The following is a 19,176-nucleotide window of genomic DNA, read 5'->3' as shown; positions in this document are numbered from 1 at the left end:
TGAATTACAAGTGTCTGAGGCATGATGACCTCAAACTATGAGAGGTATAACGGTATTGCTAGGGTAAATCAATCATAACTTGCTTCTTTGGTGAGGCTGCACTATCGGTAACATTTCTATATTGTTTACCACCCTGAGAAGCTTAGCTCATACAACAGATTAGGTTTACGCAATATATTTCACCCAGCTAGAGGCATTACCCGTTTTACAGCCTTCCACTATAGCCAGCTTATTAGCTCTCTCTCTGCAAAACTGTAGAATACCCTGCTTCTGATGAGAGAGAGGTAGGATACATCCTCCCTGAGATTAAATATTGCTTAAGCAAGTATCTTCAGAAACAACATCTCTGTAATAAACCACATAAGATGAAAAGCTTTACTGCTTTTATTTTCAAATATCAATATATAGAGATATTTAAGGATCTTTAACCACAACCAGAATGAGTTCTTTTTAGTAGAGATATACAGACGAAACGATCTTCAGTCCACAGCTGTTCGTTGGAAAACTGAGCTTAATAAAATTCCACTGACACTTGAGATATATTATCTGTTCCCAACTTGTTTGCATAGGGTCATGACTATTTGATAGTATGGAGATATAAGAATAGAATAATAGATAATATTTCTAGTGTCAAAGCTCGAAGTTTTTTTGAGCCTAATGTTTTGGCCAAGTGCCATCTCTCATTTTCAGCTGGTAGGCACAGACCTCTAACTTACAAATCCAGTAGCTGTTGGGCTACAGCTTCAGACAGTAAGAAGTGAGACAGTGCCTGAAGAGCTGAGCCAGCCTATAGCAGCTGCACATCATGACTCAAAGCACCCAAGATGTGTGCACAAAAATATAGGAAGTAATAAACATTCTTAAAAGAGAGCACTGTTCACCGTGACAATGCGTTGCATTGCCCAAATGATCTGTGCCAGAAGAGCCATCTTCTGAAAAAATAGAGGTCTTAAACGGTATTTTTATTTTTTTTTTTTGAAGCAAAAAGCCACTACACATTCTTATCAGTTAAACATTTTGTAAGAAAAGAAGTTCAGAAGTTTGGATTTTTTTTTTTTTCAACTTACAGCTCTTCAACTTATTCTGAACCGTCATTATAAGAAAGAATTTTTACATTTACAAATTCAAACAAATATTTCAGCTAGTTCCCCCAAGTCTTTTAAAAATAATTTTAAATTTAAGTTCTCTATTATTCTAAAATTAGGTTAAAAAAATCAAAAAACTATAAAGTGTTAAAATCAATGATGTTTTGTAGGAAAGTTTTCATGTGTTCACGTTTTGTAGGAACATGTCTAGTAGGAACATGTCTTACCCGCTGAAGGCCTTTAAATTCACCAAAGGACCCCAGGGAGGGGCAGTACATGACTAAAAGCTACAAGTCCAGATTACATTAACATATCTGCACTGAATTGTATGTATCTAAAGAACAAGGGTTACCACAGAATAAAGGAGAAGCAGTCATATGTCAATATTAGTACGATTAGATAAGCAGAGTAGTGTCAGCAGGATGTCTGAGACACAACATGCTGGCGTTGTATTTTACAGGCTGGATCCTGCAGGGATCAAAATTAACCCTGTGAGAGAGCAATGCTAAAGCAGCTGCAAGAATCGTTTAGATTTTTTTTCCCCCTCACAATTCTGTACGGTGGAAAAAGTTAGTAGGGTTTCTGAAGAGGGACCATAACAGTGTTACCAGTTTCCATTACAGGACCTGGGAGGAAAACCATTTGTTCTGGAAACTTTTCTAGACCAGTGACCTTCAACACACTTGTCCCTTCCTTCATTTCTTGTAAGTACAGCTGCTAAACATGCTTGAATAAGAGAGTTCTTTCTGAAAATATGAAAACTCATCTCTGTTGAGTTTGCAAACTATGTCAGTATGCTTCGCTTGTCTCCAGAACAGGTGCTGTACAGGCACTTGAGACTGGCAAACACGTGTTGAATCCAGCCTTATTTTTAAGCTAGCAATATGGGAGAGAGAAAAAAAGGTGCTGGAGGGTAGAGGAGATGTTAATTCAGAGGAAAATTACAGTTGCAGCTAACGCTTTCTTAGTTTGGGATGCAGTACTTTATCATATAGAAATCAGGCCTTTTCTGCCTCCAGGCACTTAGTTCTCTTCCACACACTTGCCTAACACCGAAATTTTTAAAGTTTTGATTAACAGATGACAACACTCAAGCCTGGATGAATTCTTAAGTATGTACTGTCACAATGCCAAATTTAAATTCAAAATATACTTAAAAGCATGATGCTTTAATCTGTTCATATAATAATCCCCCAAACAACTTCCGTTTTAAAATTTGAGATATGGCTCTCAATCAAATTTTAGTCCACCTACTTGGGGTATATTGCTGGAGAGCAGAAAGCATCCAAGTTATAACTGCATCCTGAATATACTTTAGCGTCTAAGTGTAGATATCTGCAAGTAACAAAGTGCATTACCATCACTTGAAAGATATTTTATATCATGCTGTTGCAAGACCAGCAACATTATCACAAGAGAGCACCAGAGTTGCATGTTTTTCATGACAACTTTTGAACTCCTTGTGTTTTCAGGAACTTGTAATAAGTATTTCTAGCCTGGATTAATATTTGAAGCCTGAATCCTGCCTGGCATGAAAACAAGTGTTGTTGAAAAGTATTAGCAAACGACTCATAATTGCTCTGTAGAATTCAAAGCCACAGAATGCCTTTGAGGCTAGGTAAGAACAAAACAGCATTGAATACTCATATTGATGGTCAAAATATTCAGGTACGTTAGCCAAGATGTTATAAAGTGAAACAGGAAGGGGTACAAACTCTTAGATATAACAGTAGGTATACGTTTTGGATCTAATTTTGGATTTCACACATGCCAAGGTGAAGCCTCTAATACCATAGAAGGAACACACTGAATCAACCCCAGGCAGTTCCTATTTCACCTTTAGGTTATTCAAATCTGAAGCATTATGTGTATGAATTACTACGGACTTAGTTCACACAATGGCAGAATCCATTTCCATGCTCATTTCACTAAATACAAGTGTACGTAAACACGAGAGGTATTTAGAATATTCCACAACTAGATAATTTATAGGTTAAGTCTTTAACATACACAGCCAGAGGTACAAGGACACTCATAGGCTATGCACAACTCTTGAAACCTGGTGTCTGCAGTATCTAGTAAAGAAAAGATAAGATAATTATACTCTGTATTATTGTAAATAGAATTTGCATATTTTTTTGAAAAGTTATCTCAGGAACCTGAAAGCTATTAGTAACTCATATACTGCCATTATTTCAAAATGCTAGTCCCTTAAGGGCAAATATACACATCTCAGTGAAACTCGTAGAGCTCTTACTGTTTTTCATGTCCTGTATGCTTTCTCTTAGGGCATGAATGCATCTGACTTCAGGGATTTAACTGAGCCTAGGCCCGCGTGCAAGAAATCACTGGAGAGGAGTAAGCCCTGCCAAAGGATAATGCTCACACTAGGTTTTCCTTCAGCAATTTGAACAGAAGCACAGAGCAAATGCCTGTTACAGTCATATGTGTAAATCAATAAATAGATTTTACTTATGTACCAGCTTGTTCTACACCCCACCAATGCTTACGGTTTAGGTCAGAATTTATAATGTCACTTGTAACTTTGTCATGGCACACTTGTTTTAAAGAGTTTTTAGTGCTAGAGATGGGTGTTACAGCATGTGGGTCTCCATGGAACCATTGGTTTTGTTTATCAAAACTCAAACATGGAAATGAGAAACTCAAACCTTAAAAAAACTAAGGCACCACAAACAAACAAAAACACCACCACAGCCTTCAAAGTATATTCACTACCTGCTGTGGAACAGAGAGTGTTAATGTGGCTAAAGGATAACACAATACAAACATCTGGTAGAGAACATTTCCTGAGCAAGTTACACATTTAAAAAATAAATTAAAAAAAAAAGTGGGGAAAGTCTCGGGGATTTGCAACTCTAGGGAAGATGGCTGAAGAAGCGTTCAATAATTGATAATTTTACAACTCAATTCACATGTTGGTTCCTTATTCTAACCCTAAAACCATGTAGAGGATTTACAGTTATTTAATACTTTCAAAGGTCTTTGAAGACCAAATACAGTAAGTCCATTGTGTCAATTTATGCTATTCTGGTAGAAATCAGAAAAGAGTCTCCCTGGCAAAGCAGAACAGAGGATGAATTAGAATCACAATTTATAAGTGGAGAATCAAGAGAGTCCCACACTATTTGCTGGGCCTACAAAAGGCAACCTCTCAAGCAAATCCAGCAGAGAGGAAAAACGTAAGAGTTTAGGTCAGCCTGCTTCCAGCTTGTAAGGCAAATGTGTGCATACAGCATGTTTCCCAGATCCAGACTTTAGAAGCAGACAGTAAATTGCAATAGATGAGGAAATGGCCTCTCTATATCCACCTGTATAGCTGTCGAATTATACCAGTGTGAACTGATGATAAGATTCAAAGGGTGGTGAAGAATTTTTTAGCACATATACAGGAAGAACTTCATGAGCAAATACCCATAGGTGTAAGAGAACCTAATTTTAAAAATAGCCTTATGCAACTGCCCTAGCTATGGTTCATTTTGTGGGGTGGGTGTAGACCACCGCAAGGCAGAAGAGCACAGTACAACCAGTGAGAAAGCTTCATAAGTAAACAATTATCAGTTTACTGCTTGACACCAGAGTCGTCGAAATTCCTAACATAGCTGCTGGCTGTTGCTTATGATTCTTTGGGAAGGAAAGATTCACCATCTAATCCCTGTAAGTAAACACAGTTTCAGACCTCACAAAAGGGCAAATGAAGTAATAGTTTAACAGCAGCAGACACCTCAAATGTGACCTTCATCCAAGAATCTCAAGAACACTGAGTTTAATGAGCTGATCTTCCCAAAACCTCTGTGGGGGTAAAGGCAAAATTCATATTTACAGATTGGGAAAGGGCAACTTAGAAATAATTAAGTTCAATTATTTAAATACAAATAAATGAATGGAATCCACTTTTCGCTCCTACTTCACACACCCTTTCTCCTACTCTGTAGGAGAGCATTGTAGAAACACTATTCAACAAGGGCAAGGCAGTGCATAGGATTAAATTGCTAAATGAGAGAAACAGAAAGAGTAAGCCCCAAATTTGAGAAGTACGTCAAGCACCTTACCAAGATTGTTTTTAAAAAAAATAATTTAAAAAAATCACCTCAGGACACAGAAAACCCTGTTATTTAAGGACGTGCTGTAGTTTTGTTGCTTGTGGATGAGGAAGCGAGGTTAAATATTGGTTGACAATAGAATCAACAATAATGTGGAAGAAGCATTAGAACCTCCTATTTCCAGCAACACATCACTTAACTGGCAAGAGATGCCTCTCTATAACAGTTCCAGACTTATAGCTGATCTCTTTTGTAGGGAAACATTCATCACTGACACCTGTGAAATAAATGACAGGCAAAGGATTTGATATGAGGAAAAGCTGATACGTAACTGAAATAGCTGTTAACAGGTCAAGCAGCAACTGCCAAAAGGCCAAACAAGGTTTCTTCCACAGACCAGCTGAAGCAGAGCATTAGAACATGATCTCTGGATTTCACAGCATGGAAGGAATAGGAAGGGAAGGACTTGGAAAGCATGAGATTACTATTTCTATTTAGGGGTGGGAGGACACAGGGAAGAGGAATCTCTAACTACATTGCAAGAGGAATCAAAAATTAAATAATGGATCTCAAATGTGGTCCTACGTTTTAACTTTTTCATGCTTTTAGCATCTCCAACATACCTACTGCAGTAAGAAATATAATAATACAGAGTCTCAACCTCTCAGATAGTATTTTAGAAATCTAAAATGATGTTATATAGACCAGTAACATCAGAAGCTCCCAAACAGAAGTGTTTAAGAGGGCAAGACCAGACAAATTATTCCTACAGCGCCCATTATAGATGTCAGCTCTGGGCTGGTAAGCTCAGTAGAATAAGGTAGTACATGGTGTTAAAATGTACAGAGAGCATTATTATGAACAGATTAATTTCCTTATATATCTTCTAGCACTTATATGTTGTAAACTTTTAGAGACTTCGATCAATATTGTTAAAGTACCTCACAATATATCATTAAAGACCCAAGAAAACACGAGTTTTGCATTGTAAAATTACCAATTTTATGACATTTTAAGAATTTCCGAGGCCTAAACCCTTACGCTGCCATACAATGCCAAACGTGCAATGCCTCAAACTGTAGGAGATATTTTTTTTTGGCATTTAGCATCATAGTTTTTCTTCACTGAGATGTTTAAAAGATTTTGTTGTGATGAAAAAATGCTATAATTCAAGACCAGTTAATAAATGTACAACACAAGTTCAAAACGGATTCACTTATACCTAAGTGATCAAAAACAAACAAAACGCAGATCATTTAGTGATCAGTATACATACCTTTGTTTATAGAGAAGAGATTCTGTCACAATGTCAGCTACATAAATATTGTGACTATGTACTTATACTTGCATCTCAATATCTTCTCAGGCATACTATTTGCCTTGCTGTTTATAACGTAAAACTTCCCCTCTCTGTCCTTGACTCAGTAGTAACATGAGAGTGTTTGAAATGCAAACAAAACCTCCTTGTCCTGAGAGTACAAGGGGCGGAGGAAGATGCAACTAGACAAATAAGTTGTTCTTAGTGCCTTATGCCACCCCCCTTTGATAAAAGCCAAAGGAGAGGACACTAAGGAGGTCATCCAAGGACAGCCATTCCTGGGTCCCTTGTCTCCAGCTCTTTGTCCATACTTTGTTATGGAGCTTTCTGGTGAGCGGACTGAAAGCTGAAAGTTACTCTGTTGTTTATATTAAGAAAAAGAAATTAGACTTCTGAGACACTTTGATAGCACTTACAAGCATAGGAAAGAGGTGTTAGCCTTGTGACAGAAGAATGCAATGACTAACACCTGCCCTAACACTATTCAAGTGCAATGGTTACTAATGTTGCCAGGCAAAGGTTCTTATATTCAATTGCACATTTCACACAATTTCCCTTTTAGCCTTTTTAAGGAAGTGATAGGACTTGCTTGACTCTTGATTATGAAATATCTGGCAAGGAAATGGTTCCCGTACACAAATCAGAAGCACACAGGATTTGGCCATAATGTTAAAATAGAGAGAAGAATCTTCATCTCCTGCCACCAGATTCAAGGAATAGAATAACTTAATATTAAATGTGAAGTTATTTCCATACACATGAAAACAACTGCCAATACTCAAAAAAGACTGTTAAACAACCGAAATGATTCCAAATGATTTATCCAAAATAAATTTCCATCAGGAAACTACCATGAACATTTATGTTAGTTCTTAGAAATGATCAATTGCTCTAGTTTTAAAATCATTTTGCATTCCTGAATTGAAACTTCAGATTTTATATTATTTTAATTTGATATCACTAACGACATTTGTATGAATCCCTTTCAAACTGCTGCCAGGAAAGATTCCTCGTTATTCCTTCTTTAGAGAACAGCATCATTCAGAAGCAGATCAGCTTTGCTGGTTGTCAGACCAACAAAGTTAAACAATGGAAGCAAAAAAGCCGAATAGACATCAAAAGAAGTTGGAGGAAGGGAACTTTGCAAGAAAACTTCATCACTCCTGATCTGCACTGCAAAGCCATGGACTCCAGCACTGCTTTTCTGGATTCTGGCAAATTTTTAGAGCAGTATCTGAACCTGGATCATACTTTTAAAAAAAAAAAAAAAGCTATTTACTGGTTTTAGTTGTTTTTAACATAAATGGATGGCATTACATTAGTGGCTCATGTGGCTGCCTTGGTTGAAGAGGAATTCTAGACCTATGAAGTACCAAGTTTTAAAGATACATGAAATGTAACACTCACAAGACCTAATTTACTTTTTTATACCAACTGAGGAAAAGAAGACAGTAATGTAAAAAGGCACAGCTCTCACAGGGATGCCAATTATTCTGTTAAAAAGTGGGGAAGAGTATTTATATTTTAAATCACAAAATAATACATACAGCAACAAGGTGGCTGGAGATGAACGTAAACTCCTCACAGTCTACACTAGTACATGACTATGCCTGGGAATGGCTACATTATAACCAGGTTCCCCAAATCCTATCAATGTGTGTTTAGCTTTTAACAAGCTATAGCCCTGTGTTTGCTTACAGTAATCAATATTCTTCTCACACTATTTTCCTAGCTGTTTATAACCCTGAACAGAGTAAGTTTTTGCCTCACTAAAACCAAAGAAAAACTCTTCCTGTCTTCAGAAGTGACAGGATTTCTAGCTCATCTTATAAGGACAAGATGAGGAAGAGGTGCTTTCTCTCTCTCTCTCTTTAATTTATAAAGAGAAATAAAATTGTTTAGAAAACAAAGGGCCAGAGTTGCAGTATAAGGGCTGAAATCAGTTTCATCATTTCTAAGAGATGCACAGATAGAGGACTGGCACAGATATGGACACTGCAGTCATTGGCAGTCTTCTAAAAAGAAGAAAAAGGGACAGAGAGGAAAGTCAGGGGCATACATCAATGAAAGATCCAATAAACAAATGTGTTTCTGAGCAGGAAACTAGAATTGCCCTGAGAAAATCGATGTGATGTTACCTTAAATAGCATTGTCACTTTTTCCTCAGCAAATGGTATGAAATCCAACATTTCATGCAGTGATGGCTCATGACTCTATTGCATTTTTCCTTTAATCTATAAGTCATTTGTTTGCTTTGTTAGGGCATTGCCTTTTAGTCCAGTTACAACAAACCCACGGTGTCATCAGGGACTACATGGCACAGCTCCTGTCAAGAGGAGGAGATTCACAGCTGTCCTCTTGGCCTGCCCCCATCCTTGAATCCCAGTGCCCTACTGATCAACAGCATGGGTTGTGCCCATGCAGTTTGTTCTGCTCTGACAGGTGCTGGCGTTTGGCAGCATTCCCAGCAAACAGGCAGTTGCAGAGAGATGAAGACTTGGCTGAAAGTCAGAAAGCCAGCTCATGCAAAGCATGGAAGGATCTGGAGGATGCAAAGGTGTTAAACCCCTTTTGTGTTTTCACAGTCCTGAAACTGCCACAGGCTGCTCTAAACTATGCTGGCTGCCAGTAGTTGCAGGCACTTTTACAGAAGCTAGAACATAAATAAGAAAAAAAAATCATTTGAAATTAAGCACAGCCAAATATTTACCAGAAATTTACCAGAAAACCTAGAAGGATATCCCTTCATCATCTTCCAGCTTACAACAGACCACATTATTCAAGCTACCCAAATCATGCTGTGTGGATTACTTGCAACTCCAAGTCTGGCTTAAGGCAACAGACCTATAGTCTTTCCCCTAAATGATGTCCAGCCCCTCCACCCTCCAATATCTGACCCTTCATGTTCTTCTGGAATTGCAAGTGCTGTTTGGTTTCCATTGTTTAACAGCTGTGACCCTACAGCCGTCAGTGCTGCATCACCAGGTAGGACTCCTTTGAAGCTGCTATCAAAGCTAAAGACAATCCACTTGCAAAACTGAGTTTTATTACAGTTCATTGCACTTAAACGTTGAGGATTCCATGCGTAAGCAGCACGCAAAGCGGAAGGACAAATTATTCTTCCTTCTCCCTCCCCCTCTCTGTTCACACATTTTCAGAACACTAGCATGAGAGCAGTCCTCAGTGAGTTTGGGATAAACTTAAGCAAGAAAAGGTAGTACCCATTTAAATCCTTTTGTATGTCAGCTTATTAACTCATTTTCTTGATCACATATATGTAGAAATGCTCAGAGTGTGGTTGCCATAGTCAGGGAGAAAGACTAAGAACTTACTTCATGCATTCTCAGCCAACTTTATCTATTTTTAACACACCAATTGATGCTATCCCTGATTATTCAGCTTACACTAAAAGAGTTATATTATCAGGAGATTATATGTATACATTATCAGGAGACCTGTGCATGTAGCCTACCAAACCATAGAGATGATGCTTCTCAAAAGTCACCCTAAAAATCCCAGTGCTGTCATCCTACTCTGAATCAGAGCTTTGCCTGTTTGGGCAGAGCTTAAGTGTAGAAAATTGGCATTATAAGGAACTGGCACATTGCTGCCAGCAACAGCACCGCATGCTTCTTAGGTCAGAGCCACATTAGATCATTGGCAGCTACTTGAAAATTTCAAGATTCAAAGCAGAAAGACTTGGTCTAATACAAAGAGATCTAAGATCAATGTGGATGCTTTTATTCCAAAATTGTACATGCAATTTGCACAAACATGGAACTACGCAAGGTTTATGACAGTAGAAATGGAACTTGTTGACTACAACAACCTGAGACTCCATATGGTATACTAAAGTTACTTCAGAGACATAAAACTGTATATGGGGCAGAACTGTAACAGAAATCGGGGTAAAGATAGACAGATTGCTATCATATTATTTATTTATTTTTACTAGTATAGACATCAAATGTTAGGTTTCTTTTTTAATTTAAACATACACAAAAACAGTTATTCCACCTTTGCTGGGGCAAGAGCTAATGTATCTCATTGACACTGTGGTTAGGCATGGCACAGTTTCTAATCCACAGAAAGCTATCCCTGGTTAGCCAGTAACCATGCTATAAAAGTTAGAATCCAGCATATGAGTGCCTCTGAAGGGGAGCACTGATTTATTTTTACAACTGATTTTAAGAAGTTAATCCCAACCCAGGCTCTAAAAAGCACAAGTACAGCACACACATTCACATCAGTGTGTTAGAGAGAAAATCTGTACTTCCAAAACACTTCGGATACTGGCATGTAGGATAAAGAAGGCCTCTGCATTATCATTTTATCCTCTGTTAGGCACAGTTAACTATGCACACGAACACTAGCAAGGCACGGGACAACTACATTTGCTAAGGAACCGAGGATGTAAAGAAAGAATTCAGCTATGAATTCAGACCCAAGTTTCTGCCACACCAGCAATATGTCTTTCAGTTATTTACTGGGAACACCCAGTACGTCAGCCTTTCAACAAGTACTTATTAAGGAGCCATTAATTACCATGTATCCAAGTGCTAGAGTATTTCAGTTCTCTCAGCTCTGGTAAAAGTATTGTTGTTCTTGATAAACCAGAACTGTAACTAACCCTCCAGCTTTATGCCTGACTGTACATTTGTTTTTAGTGATACAATGTCACTGTGCTCAATGTTTTATAAGAAACCACAGAAACATGCTGTTAAAAGGACAATTTGAAACTTCTCAAATTGTTTGGACAACTGAGAACTTGGCTATCCCTGGTACGGCCTTCTCTCTGCACAAACACAGCAACTCTCAGGGAGCAGAAAATGATTTCAACAAACACTATGAAACATGCATTTTGGTTTTGTTGTGAAGATTTACTCAATAAATTTGGCAGTGTTCTGTGCTTCCTCTCATCCTACTCCCCAGCACCCTATCCTTCAGCCCATCTCCTTTCCCTTTCTGACTCTTCTACATTCTTTACCAACCTAAACAGGGCTTCTGTTGTCTCTTCTGCTTAGCGCTACCTCTTTCTCCTCTGCTGTTGCTTCAGTCCTCCAACTCTAACACTGTGGGTACTGGGACCAAAACTGACATCCCAAGAAGACTCAGTCAGCAGCTTCTGAGGTGTCTTCAAGCTGTTCTGCTAGTTGCAGAAACCAGTAAAGGTATGCCAGGACTTGTGCATATGGGCTCCGAGCCATGACTGCCTCACCTGTGATGTGATTAAGCCTCATCATCATTGGGAAATATTTTGCAGCTTGCATAAGCATAACTTCCAGATGAATTCTATGGATGCCTAGGTTTAGAAAGCATTCCTACCAGGTTAAGGTAAATGAACCTGACATTTTGCTTCTGGATTTTCAAGTAGAGATACCTACTGTGGTATACTGCTTTGCTGGCTTAAGTAAGCATTCAGCAGTTACTACATAAACTTTCACCAGCCATACTGTCACTACAACTGCACTCAAACTAAACCTTGGTGGAAAGCTTAGCTTCAGAGAGGTACCGCTACAAGGTGTTGGTGTTTCCAGGTTTTTTTGCAAGTGATGATGATAATGCTAGATATGCACCTCACATACACCAGCTCTGGGAAACAGTACTTTTCTGCATTTTGTGTTGTAGGCAAAGTAGACAACCAACTACAAAAACATGGAAAAGTAAGCAGCAGACACTGAACATGCTAGTTCATCTTCAGATCTTTCTTCTTCTCTCCATTGACAGTGAGAGAGAGGTCCAGGCACTTTGTATCTCACCACTGTCTTCCTACAACAAAGGGTCGGGTCACCTTGTGCTCCTTGATTTTATACCACAAGGTCACAACGGACTTATCTGCAAACACAATACAACTTTCCTGTTTTCCCTGCTTTCACATATAGACATTGTAAACAGCATTGTACTGAACTACAGAATGGCTACTTAAAACCCAAAATGATCAGATCAACTGCTAGATATCAGCAGTGACTTAAAGGGACAGACAGAATACACCGGCTCATACGTGCAGTCAACAGAACAGTTGCTGTTACTGGTAAGAAGCTTTCCAAAGAATTTCAGCACTTAAGAGATTCTCCATTCCCAGTCAGTTTAAAGATCTAGCTTCTCTTTCTGATGCATCTCCCCAGTTCAAGGACTAAGCATTAGATTGTCCTACTAAAGCCACTGCCCTGCACTGAGATACTGGATCCTAATTTCTCATTTTCTCCCGTCTATAAACAACCAGACAGCTTCCCAGCTCTATATTGCCCTTACCCTGAGAGATGTATGTGCCTAACAAACCTTCAAAGCAGCAGCACTGAAGCAGCAGCAGAAGGGAGAGAGGTCATAAACTGTTTATCTTTTGCTCTGCTACCACCAGCACTCACCCTCAAGCCTTTTCATAGAATGCTCTGGGTTGGAAGGTACCTTAAAGCAACCTTTTACCTCTTCACTATTTCAGAACAGACATATCTACCTACTCTAGTTTTGGAAAAGAACAGACTTTTCAGTGATGAAACCACTTAATGTCCTGTGAAACCCATAGCTGGCTCCTCTAACAACTTGAATACTGAACAGCAGTATTTCCATGAGGAAACAGGCTAACCCTTTACATGTTCCTAGGTGGAAAATACTGTCAACTAGTAATCAGACAGTGCAGATCGAGAGTCCATAAGTATTTTTTGATGTTTGTTTGCCAAACAACAAACACTAATATTTTTAGGATATGACCCTCAAAACCAAAGAACCATCACAACCTGATCAAATAGGAGATATAAGAAGTCACGAGGAAAAAGCTGTGCGTTACTACATCATAATATTCTTACCTGTATAAATATTTAAATGATCAATGTCTCTTTATTCCCTTTGTCTTCCCAAATGCCCCAAAAGGGGCAAGTAGCACTAATCTACTCATGCTAGTGAGACTAATGATTTGCTAAGGAAGACGTCAGAAAAACAGCTTCCTCCCCAAGAACTCCCTGACCTGTTCAAACATCAGACCGCCCAATGATTGAAGTAGTTACCTTGTATAATAGTGGCCTTCAACAGGACATATGATCAAAGGTTTTCTGATCTATGAACTGGGGAGACGTTTCCTGGCAAGTAAAAGTGTCTGTTGTTTGCTAAGTTGCACGACTACCTTGATTACCTTGAATTTAGAATAATGATCATAAGTGGATGCACAATATAAGTACCGCAGAAATGCTAACAGTTAATTTATAAGATTATTAGGATGTGTTTGCATTTCAGCACAGCAAAGTAGGCATTTTATAAGATCTACTGAAGACTGGACTATAAGAGTTTTGACACAAGCTAACTTCAATTTAGAAACTTGTGAAGTTTCACAGATGTTTAAAGATGGAATTTGGAGCAAATCAAAGTCTAAGCAATATACTTTGAAAATGTCTTTGCTATCAGCAATGATATTTCTCTTACTGCTTATTCATCATACCTGTTTTACCCCTCTAGGAATTTCTGCAAGAATTCCAAGAGATTATATAGCTTTAGTCTTTTTTTTTTTTTAATATATATATATCCTGGCATTATTACTTTCTGCTTCATAGAAAGGACAATATAATTGAATCCAACTAACCATCTTTTTTTTTCTGTAAGTGAAATAGTTAAATTTTTTGTTCACAAAATAGTTTTACATAAATGATTATATCTTAAAGCACTGAAGGTCTTCACTTCAGCTAAGCCAGTCCCACATTAGCAAATACAAGAAGTCTTCTAGCTTCTTATTTTTTTTAAAGCAAGCAGAGACAGCTGAAGAACACGTGCCCCATCTAGGTACTAATTTTCTATCTTTAATTTGGTCACATTGCACAAAAAAAAAAAAAAACTTTCACCTCGATGGTCACTTCTGCAGTTCAGAATATATTTGGGATACTTGAATAGATACTGCAGAGAAAATTTCACCTAAGTCTTGTTCTGAAAATTTAGTATCAAAAGTGTTGATTATCCTTAAAATCACAGCTAATATTTTAAAACCAATGTTACGGATTAATATTGTAATCTTGGTAGCATCATGTGTCCTGAGATGTGGCAGGTGTCAGACCACTCAGGTTTATGCCATCCCTGTTCTTCAGAGCACCTAGCATATCCTCAAGTGGTTTACTGAGTTGGGGATCTTAAGCTTCAGGAGAAAGAAACTTCCAGATACTTTCTGGAGGTAAGGAAATTACTTGGAAGATGGGAAATATTTCAGATAATTACTTTTTCTGCTTAGAGAGCTCTTACCTTATCTCTGTTTTACCACCGTTTCACTGATTTCAAGTGCTTTATCTTCCTATCATGCCATGGCAACACGCATCACATTTTATTCCTCTCACCAACTGTAAGAAATTCAATAATTCTGAATGGTACCATGAACTGTAAAGAATAGTACAAGCACATGCACTTTAGCACTGCCAACTGTGTTTGCTCTTGCTAATCTATTTTGCAAACCCAATAACCAATACAGTGATTAATATGCAACTAGCAGGGCTGTATGTAGCCAAATAACTACATAACACATTGGTACAAATAATTTGCAGCATGTAAAAAAGGATTTGGACATTCATAATGCTCAGTAAATATTTTTTGCAAAGCCAAGAGGAGGCAGAAGGGGTACCTGTTGCCTTGTCTAAATGACCTCTGCTAGCACCACCTCTGACTACCTCTGACGCCTGCAAGAGACTAGCCATCTTTATACCAGGAGCCTACAGTTTTGTTGCCATTTCCATCATTTTTTGTTCAAATCAAAGCTCAATTATAGTGCTGGATTGGCAGCTTTACATCAGGGAGCATTCTAACTTAAGCAGCAGTAACAGTTGCTCTGCATTATGCCCAAAAGTTAGAGTTGCTAAAGAGCTGAGGCAATCGTCCTTGGACGAGGACTTGCTAAGCATGTGAGATGTCCCACAGACTAATTAGATTTGCATTAAAACAATAGCATGCATTTCCCTGACACAAACTTCCCATAAAACATTCATGTCGTCGTGGAAGAAGTTTGCTGAAAATAATTAGGTTAGATAAAGATAGCGAGATAGTGTTTCTTATGGTCCTGTTGCTCTTAACATCTCTATTTCATAGTTATACTTTCATCACAAGCTACACCAGGTTTGAAATGCAAGGATAATTGAAGTCACAGTCTAGCTGTAAGTGCAGTGATATTAAATGTGGCTTTTTATCAACATTGGGAGCACTGACCAAAATGTGGCTGCACCACAATAGTTCAACTATTCACTAAAATAAATGTCCCATTTTCAACTTCACTAATGATAAGTATTCTACTTTTTTTTCAGCTTTGTCACTGGATTTGTCTTACTTCAGAATAGTGCTGTATAAGACTGTAATAGTAATATGAAAACCCCAGAGCAGGACCCCATTAAACTAGAAGGTGGACAGAGCAAGGCCAGTCCATACCCTAAAAATCACATTTGAATTATGGATGGTAGCTGCACTTGCAAAATAAATATAGGACAAACACACAGAAGTCCCCAGATACCAGCACACACCAGCCTAAGTCATCCTGTGCTGAGTCCAGATTCTGGTTTCTCATAGCGCTTGGAAGGACCAGCAGCAGTCTTGAGGGGGTGCAGAGGGCTCTTACTGATATGAACGCATGATGAGAAAAGCACAGCTGTACCCTACCCCAGGATTCTCTTGATCTTGCCAAACAGCCTGCAACGTAGAGAGCCAAGCTGCTCATAAAGCAGTGACCTGAACTACTGCAGTTTACAGACAGCCCGTGAAAATAAAACAGCACCAGTTTCACTTTTCTGCATTGTTTCAAACTCCAACTTCCATCAAGTCCTGCATCAACCTACGGCACCATACGAACTCTTACAGCTTGTCAGTTTTTGTACATCAGAGACATAATCCTAAGGAATAAGAGCACTTGCAGCCCTTTAGTTAAGTTATGCTCAGATTCCTTTTTTTTTTTTTTTAAAAAAAAAAATCACTCTCCCCAGCTTAGAAGACTCAGTCTCTCCACCAAGTGTTTTCTGAACATTCAAGAAAGTTTCTCACAAAGAAAAGCCTATGGGATAGCATGAGCCTCCTACATGAAAGCAAGGTCCCTTCTAGAAGATTCCTATATCCAGTAACATTCACTTTGACGTTTCTGGAGTTTCTATAACCCAAGTTACAATACTTGCTTTCTGCCATTCATCCTGTCCGTTCACCTCCTAAAATTGATTAGGATGAAAATCCAAGAACCCCTCGATGTAAGCTTGCAGCCCTGCACTAGTTTGAGAATTGTAGCCATTTTTTACATGAACTGTTCATTGAGGAGCATGCATTAAACCAATTGGCAGCATCAAAACTGCCACAGAGAGACGATTCTTGACCACTTTTCCAGTTGATCTGAGTCTGTATCTAATCATGGTGAAGCTATGATGAGATATAACACTTGAAGGAATTGAAGGAGTAAAACTGATGTAGGTCTGTAGAGGGGATTAACGTGTAGACTTCTGTTCTGTAAAAGGTTTCTAGTCTGTAACCTATTATAATAGATTAAAATTAGACAGAATGGAGTCTAAGCATGAAATGTTTGCTTTGTCAGTAACAGGGAAGCTGTAGTAGGCACGATTTCCAAGTGTTTTATAGTACTACCTGAAACATGTATCCCTTCCTGCCTTCTCAAGGGGTTCAGAAGTGGAGCCACAAACCGTATTCCCAAAGAACAGCTGCAACAGGTCAGGTTCAGAACTCAGCTCAGCAAAGCTCCTCATGTACTGGTTCTCATTCACAGGGTTGTAGCAAATCTAAGTTCTGAATTCAAACAAAAATAAGCAGTCGATTTTCTTTGCTTGCTTTCAGTAGCCTTCAGAGAAACCAGCTAAGAACAGAGATGCCAGTAAGATGACCAGTATGCACTAGGACACTAATTACTCTAAGCCATGTAATCTGTGTAGACCAGACAAACAGTGGAATGACTCAATGGTTTTTACTCAGAAGCTGTAGAACTTGAAGGCTCTGTGCATGCTTTTTTCCTTTCACATTTGAGGAAAAAATAACCTCTATGAGCTGGTACAGCAGCCTGCTACTGTCTCAAGCATGCTAACTGGCGGTTATGGAATATAGTTTCCATTTCCAGTTGAGTCTCTGAAGCCTTCATTTTTAAAAGTAAAACATGACCTAGAGAGAAGTAAAGAAGCCACCAAGTTGCTACTGAGCTATTGCATGAGAGGCCAGATGAAGATCTCTCTTACGGTATCTTATGGTAAATTTCCCCAATCAGAAGGAAAAAAAAATCATACTTAAAAATCAGTAGTTTTAATATTGGTAAAACTGTGGCTTGCTTGCCTAATTACAAAAGCTAAATATTGAAGAACGCTACAGTTGATGTAAGCAGTTTCACATCAACTGTATGTATTTCCCTAAATCCTCATTACATGGTTACTGAAATATTTGAAGAGTTTCACCAAGTGGATACAAGTTAACTACTGTACTTTTCTTCACTCATTGCTTGGCTAAGTAGGTACAATATTTGAAAAATGTTTTATTTTGGATGTTTTGTCTAGCTTTGCTTTTTCCTTCCTGGACACATTTAAATACAGAGCTTTTTTTTTTTTTTTCCTGTATCTTTCTGATATCATACAAGGGACAGAAAGAACATGCCTTAAATTCACAAATTATACTTAACTGAGATTTAAGCTTTCTGCAGGACCTATTCCCTCTAACTTTTTACTTTTTAATCAGGAAAAAAAATAGAAGTTATGAAATAAGATAAGACATCTGGACATGATTACTATTTATTTTTTGCATAGAACTGATGCAGTAAAATTGTCATGAGTGACCTACTCACTATATCAAACACTAAAATCCAAACTCCAAAGTTATTTGCCTTTGAGTTTGAGTCATATGAATTCAAAAACATTCCCAGCTTGTTTCCCCCCAATCATTTACTGTTTGATAGACACAGAGAACTTAGACATCTAAGACCACCATCAGAAACTACAACAGGTTTGTAATGGGAACCCTGTGTTTTCTGGGAAAGGCTTGTAAGTCTAGTTTCTCCTCCGCTCCCTGTCAGTGAAATAAATGTGTTTCAATCATAGAAGAGAAAGCTCTTATCTTTACACTCTTCTGTGGCTGGGGATGGTGATTATCACTACTGCTACAGATTATTGTGAATTATCTTACTGTCCATTTAGACTAGGATACTACTGGTCACTCCACATCTTGGTGAAAAAAAGGTCTTAATGAAGAGCTTAAAAAAAAAAAAAAAGCAAAACTGCTAGCATGGGAGAGAAATACCACCCTTATTTCAGACAAAGTAAATGGACACAAACAGATTAAAGGACAAATCTGCAATGAAATGCAAGTGTCTAGCATTCATTACACTCCCATAGGAATTATTCATCTAAGCCCTTTTATCGGCCTTGGCCTGCACACTTCGTGTCACACACACTGTCACAGTTAAGAACTGTAGCCCATGCTGTCCAAGTTCTGTAGCAGTAATCACCCTTGTGTTTGTATGTATAACCTCTACAATTATTTAATTACCAGAAGAGGAGAGAGGATGTGGGTTGAATATCCAGTCCCGAAGCATCCCAAATTCCCAATTAATACTGCCTTCTCTGAGCATATAACTTACTATTAAAAACAGAGCCATAATAAGACACTTCAGTGCAATGGATATCTCACCCATCAATGCCAGACTTGCTCACAGCTTGAATTTCCTTCACTTACAGTCAGTCACAAGCCTGCAGCATCTGTTCCTAGATGATGGCAATAGCAGCAGCTG

General features: G+C 38.3%; 1 long non-coding RNA gene across 1 annotated transcript in view; it reads right to left on the bottom strand.

Annotated features, from left to right (window-relative positions):
- Positions 1–959: 959 nt before the first annotated feature.
- Positions 960–19,176, bottom strand: part of LOC308194597 — a 32,423-nt gene continuing 14,206 nt past the window's right edge. Inside the window, exons 4-7 of the long non-coding RNA XR_013950705.1 lie at positions 14,682–14,776; positions 13,466–13,537; positions 6,423–12,299; positions 960–2,420 (exon numbers count right to left, since the gene is read on the bottom strand). This is a non-coding gene — a long non-coding RNA (uncharacterized lncRNA). The remainder of the gene's footprint in view (positions 2,421–6,422; positions 12,300–13,465; positions 13,538–14,681; positions 14,777–19,176) is intronic.

This window comes from Anser brachyrhynchus (genome assembly GCF_964034855.1).
Source record: "Anser brachyrhynchus genome assembly, chromosome: 4".
NCBI lineage: Eukaryota > Metazoa > Chordata > Aves > Anseriformes > Anatidae > Anser > Anser brachyrhynchus.
This window is presented reverse-complemented; position numbering and strand designations above follow the sequence as displayed.